Raw genomic sequence first — 12,197 nt, 5'->3', positions numbered from 1 at the left:
TCGCGGAACCCGCTCCGCGGGTCCCGCTTCGCTCTAAGGACTGAGCGCCTGTTCGCCGTGGTGACAGAGGGGTGTGCGACAGGGCAGGGCTGCGAGCGTGGAAACCGGGACTCGCTTTCCCAGGAGTCCCGGTTCTTCCACTGGCCGTGTGACCTGGCCCACTCTCCCTGACCGCCCCGCCCACCTCCTTTTCACCTCTACCATAAATACGTCGAAGCTACGCTGCGCGGGAGCGCGCGGGAGCACCCGGGGCTAAGCGCGTGCAAAGGGCGGGCCGTCTGTGGCCGTCCGGGGACGAACGAGGACGGGACGGGCCACCCTACTAACTCCTGCGTCCAAAATTTCCATCTATAGTGCATCCTTGCAAAAAGGACATTCACAGAAATATAATCGAGGTACGTGTCCAACTAAATAATTGCCGGTAAGGTGGGGTTGACAGAGATTCGCACAGACTCGTACACAGCAACAAGAACGTGACTCATTGGGATATTCAGTACTATTAACTCTAATACGTTTGCAATAGGAAAGTGAAATGGGATACAAAAAATTACGTTCGCGCCTAATATTCATGAAGCGGATGGGTACTGAGGATGCTGTTAGGAAATCTACAGATAAAGCAATAAAACACGGCCGAATTACTTCAACCCCGGCAATTAGTAATTACTTCTCTGCTATACCATCTAAAAGGGAACCTGACACGAATTTGCCAGAATTGAAATTAAACCTAATTCACACTTAAGTATTGGGGATCAAACGTGCTTATCAGTGACATCTCATTTGACTCATAACTTAAGCGATATGGTTCCTATCAACAAGTTCAACCACTCCTTACACGATCGAGAATTAATGGACCATGAGGCAATTCTCCTAAAATCCTCAACCCCTATAAGAGGCACTGGGAGTCCACACAAGCCAGAGGATCTAAGTGCAGATAATTTGAAGTCAGCAGAATACAACTCAGAACTAAAGTTATCTAAAAGTTCTTTAAAAAAAACATCAGAACAATTTATGGAAATTGACTCTTTTCTGGATCCTTTCTTATCTGAAAACAATAATTTTGCTAAATCCACAACACCAATATCAAAGGCTCTATTTTCGCTACAAGAAATATTAGAATCGGTTCTCTCCTTTCTAGGAAATATTCTAGAAAATTCAGACCAAACTTTAGATGTCCAAATAGGTATACTAAAGTTCCTAGTAGAAGAGAAAAGGAAAAAAGAGTCCTTCAAATCAACGGAAAATCAATTAAGCAATAATACTAAGCAAGTGGAAAATGTCCAGAAACAATCAAAACGCGATTCTAGTACTCAAACATCAGAGAAAGCACCAATAGAAGCAGAAAAAAGGGAAAAATCTGAAACTCAAAATGAATCTACACTTTACTCCTTAAAAAAATTATTTAGAGAAAAACCTCAAAAAAACGTAAAACAATTTTCAATTTTCTCAAAATATAAAAAAACGGATATGTATGATAATGATTCTGTCAAAGACGATCAGGATATAAGTACTAAAAACATATCTGAAACTGTAAAAGGAGAAATAATCAATAAAAATATGGAAACCAAGCAAGAAGGACAAAAAAAGAGGAGGAAAACACCACTAAGAAGGATTCACAAAAAGAAAACCCGCAAACTAAAATTCCAAAAATCTACTACACCTCAAAAAGATCAAGAGGAACAAAAAGAAGAAATTATAAAGCCACACACCACGAATAAAGTGGAATTGACTAAAGGAAATATTATAGAGAAAATACAAATATTGAACCCAAGAGCAGATGAATACTCTCCAGTAAGGACACTAACAAAGCCAGCACACGAAAATATAGGGGTCGGAGGAGGTGATGAGAGGTATTCCCAACGCGGTGAAAAGACACAGTCTAAACTACTCCAATTCGAAGAACTTTTTCCTACAGATAACGTTCCACTTAACAGAGGTAGGATACTCAATCTTCTGCAACATATATGGCCTCTCCAATCACTGACCGGTAATGAAATAGATTTAGTGACTTTTCCCAAAAAAGATTACAACAAAATTGCATTGGTTTCCTTTTGGTCATCAGTCCTACCAGGGATCATTCTTAATGAAAAAGAGATATTACATAAATTCGGATACGATGTAATAGAAAAATCTGAGCCTAAAGAAAACAAAATCTACAAAATATTTAAGGATCATACGCGATCAATCTTTAGTGCGCAACCAAAAAATTCTCTTAGAATTCCCTCCGTGCCAGAAGATTTGGGATCAAGTAACTCAAGAGGTATGCATCCAGGGGAGGATACTTTGAAAATTCAAGTAAACCATGGGGAAAGGGCAGTCTGGTATCTAGATTCAAGTGAGAAGAAAGCCACTGATACTGTAAAGTCCTGGTCTTGGATATCGGAGACACTGAATAGCAATAAAATTTCCACTCGCCTGAAACATCCTGTTTAACAATGGACTAAAGATAACATCGTGGAACATGGCTGGGAGAACTAAAAACAAAATGACCGAAGCTCTAAATAACCAGCCTGATATCCTGACTCTGCAAGAAACTTGGGCAATAGAACCCTTCGCCCAGAAAGGCTACTATGTCTATGATATACCAGCTAAAGCAACTAACCGGGGCCATGCTAAAGGAGGTCTGGCTATTCTAATGAGGGAAGAATATCTGTGGGCTCAGGAGATAACCGAGACTAACCTTGATAATTTACAATGTATTAAGTTCTTTTTAAACACTCATAATACTGCCCCACAAAACGCAATTCTGCTCTTCAATATATACGCCCCCCTGGAAAAAAGCAAGATACCTTATTTGTAAGTATCATGGAAACCATCACGCAAATAATAGAGGACCAATTTTTTCTGTCTTATATAATAATGGGTGACTTTAACGGAAAAATGTCAAACTCCGAAATAAGAAAGTGGGAAAGTATATATGATGAGGAAATACTGGACATTTCAACTCCTCAATTCCCCAAAGCCATTCACTCAGATAAAAGAGGTAAAATGTTGCTATCAGCGCTGCCTAACATAAATGGGGTAATCCTGAATAGTAACGTTGAAGGAGATATCCCGGCATCAAATACTAGACGGGGAAACGGGACCTCTTCTATTATAGACTACATCATCTGTGGTATGGATTTATATGAAACAGTTATGTCGTTGCATTCCAATTTTACAGCAGATAGCGATCATGCACTGATGCAACTAATTACCTGCTGGTCAGTTCACCCTACTGGTGCAGGACAGATCATCCTTTACAGAAATACAACCTTGGTAAATAGTGAACAGAGACGCATCTTCTGGAACTCATCACTTATGGACAAAATAACAGCTTTGATTAAATATACGTAATTTTTAAGGAAAACTTATTCTGATGACCCTATAGCAAATTTTGAATATACAATCAAGGAACTCAAAGAGGCAACATTAAATAAATTACATCAGGATACTATAGGTAACAAAACGCAGAAAAATATTAACAAAAAAAAAACTCGGAATTCATTAATAAGGAAAAAACTTAATAAATTGATACGCGCTCAATATACAAACTCCTCTCCTTCAAGAAAGAAAGAAATAAATAAGTTGAAAAACCAGCTGAGAAGAGAGAAATTAAGTCAGAAAAAAACTTTTCAAGACCGCAATTGGGTTGAAATACAAATAGCTGCAAAAGAATATAACCAGAGCAAATATTGGTCTCTAATAGCCAAATTAACCGGAACAAAAAAGAAACTACAAGCTATACCGGTTCCGCCTAAAGACTGGGAAATTTATTTGACCGATCTTTATAAAGCAAATACGGCTAAACTAATTGAAAACAGTGCAGAAAACATTAAGGAAAAGCAAAAATCATCCATTTCAAAAACCACGGCAATAATGGTAGAAGCGCATATTCGAAAGGCTAGAAGCACTGGTGCCTCCGGTCCTGACCAAATTTCGATCAAGGTCCTGCAGGCAGACCCCAAGGAATGGAGTCTTATGCTAACACCACTTTTCAACCACATTTTGAATACTGGACAAGTACCAAAATCTTGGCAGGGGAGTATCATCATCCCCATACATAAAAAAGGGAGCAAAATAGTAGCAGGAAATTATCGTCAAATAGCACTGATGGATGCCACCGGAATTTTTTTCGCTGCGGAGGTATTACAACATCTGAAAAATTGGGCATTTTCGCTGGGTCTAATACCTATGTTTCAAGCTGGCTTTAGACCTAAGCACTCTGTTATGGATAACATTGCAATCATCCAGGTTATCCTTGATAAATACGTAACTCGGAAAACTCAAACTGTTTATGCAGCATTCATCGATTATTCTACTGCGTTTGATCGCGTCGATCGACCTACACTATGGAACAAATTAAGGAGTCTCGGCATTTCTGAACAATTGCTACAGGTAATAATAAGCCTCCACACCAAAACTTGGTGTCAAGTACAAATGGGGGGTGAAAAAGGATTAACGAAAATAATAAAAACAGCCAACGGTCTTAAGCAAGGATGTCTCTTAGCCCCAATGCTATTTTCTCTATATCTCAGTGACTTACCACATCAGTTACAACAGGGCTCGAGTTTGCCTCCAAAAATCAACAAACAAAGTATACATGCGTTGCTTTACGCTGACGATATAGTGATGTTTGATCTACCCCCTTTGGTCTGCAAATACTACTAGACATCCTGTATAAATACTCAAAAGATAACTTTCTAATCCCAAATATAAAGAAAACAAAAGTTGTAGCCTTTTCTGGGAGGAAACCAAGTGCTAAATATAATTGGAGGCTAGGTGGAGAAAAGATAGATGAAGTAGATGAATATATATATCTTGGCAGGACTCTCTCAAAGAATTTAAAAAATACAAAACATATAGATAACTTAATAAAGAAATCCGATCTACACAATGGAGCACTTTCTAGACTTTATAGTGCTACTGGTAGCAGGCATTTTTCCTCAATGTTAAAAATATACAGAGTAAAGATTCCCGCTGTCCTATCCTATGCGACGGAATACATCCCTATAAAGCAGTGGGGTTACATGGATCGCAAAGAAGGAAAAATCCTGAAAAGAATTATGAAGGTCTCAGCTTCTATACCAGTCCAAGTTCTAAGATTAGAATTTTCCATAACAAGTTCTTATGCCACGGCCGTGGCTAACGTTATTAGGTGGGCTTATAACCTCCTTCACGCAAAGGAGGGAACGCTAAGATTCCTGTTGAAAAATGAAACTTTTGATTCAGAAGCTGCTAAGCAAACTTTTCTAGGGAACATGACTGCTGCATTTCGAATGGCCAAAATCTGTCCAGACATTCTACTCACCTGGTCTGTATCTCAATTGAAACTTTTTATCAAATGTTTTACCCCAAAATTGAGTTATGACCTCTATCTTGCACACAGCGAAAAACTATCTACCTACAAATCTTTTACAGACTTACTGGAGTATAAACATATCCAGCCGTACATTGGGTTCTCCCTTACGCATAGTGCGAGGAGGGCGATCTCAATGTTAAGACTAGGCATATTGCCTGTGCAATCTTTTAAATCGAGATGGTCATCTGGAGAATCGTCACTCTGTTCTCTTTGTCAAGGGGGTGACCAGACCATTGAGCATTTATTATTTGTATGCCCTAGTTCTAACGTAATAGTAGCTCGTGCTATGTATATTAATCCTATATATCGCAATTGCAGGATCACAAAGGTAAAAGAACTATTAACGGTGTGTAAACAGCCTCCGAACGAACTTGTATGCTATCATTTTTATAAATTTTTTAAATCTTTGTTATTTTTATACTGATTAATGATGTAAATTTTCTTTTGTTTTTTATCAATTGTTTAATGTTATATTTGTGGTCCTCTGTTGAGTACCAATACAAATAAAATCTTTTTGACTTTGACTTGACACATGTCATAAAAGGGAAATTTAGGGCTTGGCAAGTGGGTACATTTGCCACGTATACTTGGCAGTAACAACTGCATGCTGACACTGCAGTGGCAGGTCTGAGATACCTTTTCAGGGCTATTTCTGTCGGTGGCACAATCAGTGCTGCAGGCCCACAAGAAGCATTTGATTTACAGGCCCTGGCACTCTGAGTGCACTTTACTAGGGACTTACAAGTAAATCAAACATGCCAATCATGGAAACACCAATCCATAACATAATTTTCAGTAGGAGCACTTGCACTTTAACACTAAACAGCAGTGAGAAAGTGTGCAGAGACACTAAACCAGCAAAAACAGAGACAAAACCAGGAGGTCCTAAAGCAAAAAGACAGGGGAAACACTCCAAAAGATGCAAGGTCTGACACATGTCCCCTCTAGCTGAAAGTAGAGAGAACTACCCGACCGCCTAGGAGTTCTCTTCACTAAGGCGGAGGAAACTGGGCAGACCATCAGCGCTGGGGTTTTTTATGCCAGGATGGTGCTCCACCGTAAAGTCCATTCCCTGTAGGAAGATGGACCACCGCAACAGTTTTGGGTCCTCACTCCTCATCTGCATTAACCATCTAAGGGGTCTGTGGTCTTTCTGCACTCGGAGGTGTGTCCCAAACAGAGTCTTAGATTCTCAATGCCCCGACCACCGCAAAATCTTCTCGCTCCATGGCCCTCCACCTATGTTTCCGGTCAGTAGTCTCCTGCTAAGGAAGACTACAGGCTGGTCTAGGCCCTCTTCAGTCATCTGTGAGAGCATCACTCCCACACCATGTCCTGAAGAATCAGTCTGCACTACGAAGTCCTTGGAGAAGTCAGGTGCAATGTTCATGGGCACCGTGTACATGGCTGCCTTCAGAACATCAAAAGCTCTCTGGCAGGCATCAGTTCAGATCACCTTCTTGGGCTACTTCCTGGAAGTCAGCTGAATCAAGGGGCTACAATGGTGCCACAACCCTTGAAAAACCTCCTGTAGCAACCTGTAAGACCTAAAAAGGCTCTCACGTCGGTCTGGGTCTTGGGGGGCTCCCAAGCCAGAATGGTGTCAATCTTAGGCTGTAGGGGTACCACGTTGACCTCCTACCTGATGCCCTAAGTACACACAGAGCCATGCCCTATCTGGCACTTCCTGGCCTTGATCATGAGGCCTGCCTTCTGCAGAGCCTTCAAAACTTCCCATAAATGTTGCAAGTGATCTTCCCAAAGGGAACTGAACACTGCAATGTTGTCCAGGTAGGCAGCACATAAATCCTCCAGTCCAGCTAACACCTGGTTGACCAATCTCTGAAAGTTTGCAGGGGCTTTCTTAAATCCAAAGGGCATTATCCATAATTGGTAGTCCCCCTCTGGGGTTCAGACTGCTAACCTCCCCTTGGCCCCATCAGTTAAGGCAATCTGTCAGTACCCCTCTGTTAGATCAAATGGAACTTGGCAGCTCCCAACCGATACATGAGCTCATCAGCTCTGGGGATGGGGTGCGCGTCAGACCTGGTGATGGCGTTGAGCGCATTGTAGTCCACACAGAATCTCAGTTCAGGAGTGGCACCACGTGCAGCAGCCTTTAGGACCAAAACCTGGGCTGGCCCAAGGACTGTTGGAGGGCTCTATCACCCAAAACATAAGCATCTTAGAGACCTCCTCTTTGATGCTAGCTCTGATCCTGTCAGTCAGCCTCTAAATCCTGTGCTTCACATGAGGACTGTCCCCAGTGTCCACACCAAAGGTACAACAAAGGATGACACCAGGGAGAACAAGGTGGCAAACTGCCCAAACAACTGGTGACAGTCGCTCTGCTGCTCTGGGGTCTGTGTAGGGAGGAGGATCACACCTTCCAGTAACCCATCATGCTCCTGGTAGAAAGGAGGTCAGGAAGAGTCTCCCTCTCCTCCTCGACCCCATCATCTGTTGCCAAAAGAATGCTCACTTTGGACCTATCAAAGTGCGGTTTGAGGCAGTTTACATGGAGGACCCTCAAAGGGTTCCTGGGAGTCTGCAAATTAACCATGTAGGTGATATTACTGTTACGGTCCAAGACCTCAAAAGGCCCAGTCCACTTGTCCTGCAGAGCACAAGGCTCTAGTGGGGCGATAACTCACACTTTCTGGCTTGCCTGAAACTCTACCAGAGTGGCATCTGATCATACCAGCATTTCACCTCCTCCTGGCTTACTTCCAGGTTCACCTGAGCAAATTTCCTGAATGTAATTTTTGGTTCCTGAAGGCCAGCATGTTGCTAAATGCATCCTGGGGAGTTTTCCTGGGAGCTGTCTCCCAGCCTTCCTTGACCAAACTGAGAGGCCCTCTCTCAGAGTGCCCATACTGAGGCTCAAAGAGACTGAACCCTAAATACTTTTGTGGTACGTATCTGTATGCAAAGAGAAGGCATGGTATGAGGACGTCCCACTCATGCCTCAGGGGTTCTGTTAGACCCTTGATCATGAATTTTAGGGATTAGTTGAACCTTTCTACCAACCCATTACCTTGGGGGTGGTAAGGAGTGGTAAACTTGCATGTCACAGCACACTCCTCCCACAGGGATATCATATACTTCGATATGAAAATGGTCCCATGGTCAGATACCACCTCTCTGGGGAAACCCATGCGGGAAAAGTTACCGCATCAACACCCATCCCACCACTGTTGCCGTCGTTGCCCTGAGAGGGATAGCGTCCGGGTACCGTGTGGCATGGTCCACCAAGACCAGGATATACCTGTTGCCCATGGCTGTCTTGGGGTCCAATGGCCCCACAATATCCATCCATACATTTCAAAAGGGGTGCCAACAACTGGAAAGGTCACAGAGGTCACAAAGGAACCTCACACTTCCTCCCACTCTTACCACTTGCCTGGCAAGTCTGGCAAGACCTACAAAGTGCATCTGACTACCTTTGCATTTAGGGCCAAAAGAAGTGGGTGACAATCCAGTCAAAGTTCTTGTCCTGCACCAAATATCATGCCAAAGGTACTTCATGAGCCAGACCCATTAGGAAGGTACTGAGCGCTGGGGTACTACCAGCACATGGGCTGACCAAGGCTCAGTGACCTTAGGTTCGCTGTACAGTAGACATTTCTCCCAGTAGATCCAGTGTGATCCAGCGTGATTACCAGCTGCCTGGTTTGCAACCTGCTGCCACAAGCCATCTAGAAACGGGCAATCTTTATGCTCCCTGCAGAATTCTTCCCTGGTGGGAGCACTTCTTCCTGCCAATGGGTCAGCCCAGATATGTCCCCCAGTTCATCCGCTTGCTCCGCTGTAGGTTCCGGGGTGTCACCCTCAAGGTCAGTCTCCTCCTGGGCCATGGGAACCTTTGGGATGGGTTTCTTGCACCCTCTGCCCTTTCTCTTGGCAGGCACTCGGCCCCTTGTTTCAGGCTCCAAGTCCTTCTGATCACACTTTCTGGCTGCCATGGACTGAGTGGTCAAACATGCCCACTCTGACAACCCAAGCAGCTCCAAGTGAGACCTGAACTCCACATCCTTCCACAAGTACTGCTCCTGGTCATTACCTAGCAGACAATCTACAGGCATGGCAGGGTTCACAACCGCCCTCAAGGGACCTGAGATCCCCCCCTTTCATGAGAACCTGTGCCACCATACACTGGCGCTCCGAGTTGCTCACAGCAACTATGTGGTGGAATTCCCCCGGAGACTACTGCTCCTCAGGGACCAGGTGACACCGGACTGAGGTCACACTGGCTCCACTAACTCTAAAAGCCTGTACCCTTCTCACATTGATGGTCACCTAGTCACTGTACTTATTAGTGTTTGCAGGCACCTGGTTTCCTGCGACCATCTCACTGTCCCCTAGTGAGGCAAGGGTCTCTGGGTATCCCTCCTCCCAAAGCACCACACTAGCCAAAATCTTGGACTGCCCACCAGTGGGTGGCTGTGCCCTCTTGTCACACTTGGGGTGCCCTTTCAAGTAACCCAACTGCTCACAGGCATAGCACTTGCTGGCCCGTCTCTGCTGGCTTCCCTGAAGAGACCCCTTGTTTCATATCTCCTGGGTGATGGGAACCTTTACCCTGGTTATTGGTTTTTGACCCTTTAGGGAACTCCTGTGCATACCCTTGTCCCCCCATTCTTCTGCTTTGGACCCTGCCCACCTTTTGTGGAGTCTCTCCATACACCTTCTTGTGGAACCTTCTACTCACCCAGAGGTCCACCTTCATAGCAAGCTTCCTGGAGTCAGTCAGCTTACTTTCTGTCAAGCACTGGCATAGCTCTGCAAAACATAGACTCGGCAAGTGCTCCCATGCAATCAAATTGTAGAGCCCCCTGGAAAGCTGTCACATGACTGCCCTTCACCCAACCACCCTGTGAGCTACAAAAAGGATCTAAACATTCCAACCAAGTGTTTCCATCAGTTTTCCTACCTACTGCCCCTAAACTGATTCCTGTACTTGTCAGGAGTCAGACCATACCTGGTAAGAAGGACCTCCTTATTGTCAGTGTAGGTGAGGCTCTGCCCCTTACCCAAAGCCACTAGAGTGTCCCTTCCCTCTTCTGGGAAAAGAGGTCACAATCCAGCTCCCCAATTCTTTGTAGGTACCCCATTCATGTGGATATATGCCCCATAACCATGAATCCACTTTTGTATGTCATCCCCCTTCTTGAATTCCGTGCCCTACATTCTTGCTGATGGGTACAATTCTATCTGAGTGAACTGACAAATTGCTGCCAACATCTGTGCAGGACCTACTTCTTAGTGCCAGCTCATTAATACCACGTTCATGATCCAAGATCATCTTCCTTTCTTCCATGGCTATTCTTTTGTCTTCCCTCTCATTCTCCAGCCAGAGATTTTCTAGTTCAAACTTTTTCTTTGTGCATGTCCTCCAGTTCCTCTGGGGACAAGCCACTGTTGCCTGGCCTGGAGGGTTCTCTCCTCCCAAAAGCACATCCACCATAGAAATAGGCTCCTCCGTCTCCCCACTGAGATCTCTAGACTGCCCACTGGCATGTCTGGCTGCTACCCATGCCCTCAGCATCTTTCGTACCTCCTCTTTCCTGGTGAGGCCCCTGATTTGGACTTTGATATTCTTGCAAATAGCCTTCAACTCTTTCACTTTGTAGCTTTCTAACCTCTCCTCATCAAAGGCCACTTCCAAGGATGCAATGGATGAGGGTCTTGACTCGGGCTAGATGTAATAGAAATTTCAAGTTTTCAACAAATGGCACGATCAAAAATAGACGAAAAAGAAACAGTCTGTGGTACATAATGTTCTGCGGTATGGTAGTAGTGTACACCAATCACTGTAGGTCAAGTGCAAACGCATGTCCTATCCTCACTGCTGACAACCAATATTAGAAATTATGGTCTCTAGTTGGCAAGTTGTTACCCTGACCAAGTAGGGACCTTTCTTTCTAGTCAGAATAAGGGGTATACACTACTGAAATAACCCCTGCTCACCCCCTTGGTAGCTTGGCACGAACAGTCAGGCTTGTCTCAGAGGCCGTGTGTAAAACATTAGCACATAACCAACAGTAATACAGTGAAAACACTACAAAAGGATACTAGACCAGTTTCAGAAAAATATCCAATATTTTATCTGTGGAAACAAGACCAAGAGTGATATATAATCCACCATACAGTTCTCACAAATCTCAATTTTCAAAAATAAATTTGAAGTACAGTTCCTTGAAGTTGATAGCTCCATCCAGGGCTATCACAGCGTCGGGAAAAACAAATCCAAACAGGCCAGACTGACCATGGTGTTGCAGGCCAGCAACGGCACTGGGAAGACCAGCAAAACTGTACTTTTAAGAAATGCAGGGCGTCTTCGACCTCTCATTGATCTTCGAAGAGCGGGTATCTGCAGGAGTCTTCGGGCCTTTGAAGTCACAAGCGTTGCAGATCGAACTCCTTGCGGATGAAGTCACGAGCTCTGGTGTCAACAGGCATTGAAGTGTAGCGGTGCAGTGTGCGATGCCCTCAGTTCGCAGGGAAGGCAGCGGCTCGGTGACTGTCACCCAGCGGCACCGGTGAGACCAGGACTACGGCGCGAAGTGATGTGGGGCTCATCTCAGTGCTGGCAGGTCACTGTGCAAGCAGTGCCATCAGCGTTGCAGAAGCGTTGTTGATGGACCAGAGTCGATGGCGCCAGCATCAGTAGGCCAAGGCTGCGGCGTTGGATGAGAGCTGCGCATTGAGTAACTTACAAGCAGTGCCCTCAAACCACGGTGCAAGCAGCAGTGTCGATGTTGGCGTGGAGTGGTGGCTTCGGGGATACCATGGCAGCATTGTGAAGCAAGGCGGTGCGAAGTACGGAGCCCAACTTACCTGGTGCTCTGCTTTGTCC

This window comes from Lissotriton helveticus, chromosome 6 (genome assembly GCF_964261635.1).
Source record: "Lissotriton helveticus chromosome 6, aLisHel1.1, whole genome shotgun sequence".
Taxonomy (NCBI): Eukaryota; Metazoa; Chordata; class Amphibia; order Caudata; family Salamandridae; genus Lissotriton; species Lissotriton helveticus.
Note: the sequence above shows the minus strand (reverse complement) of the source record.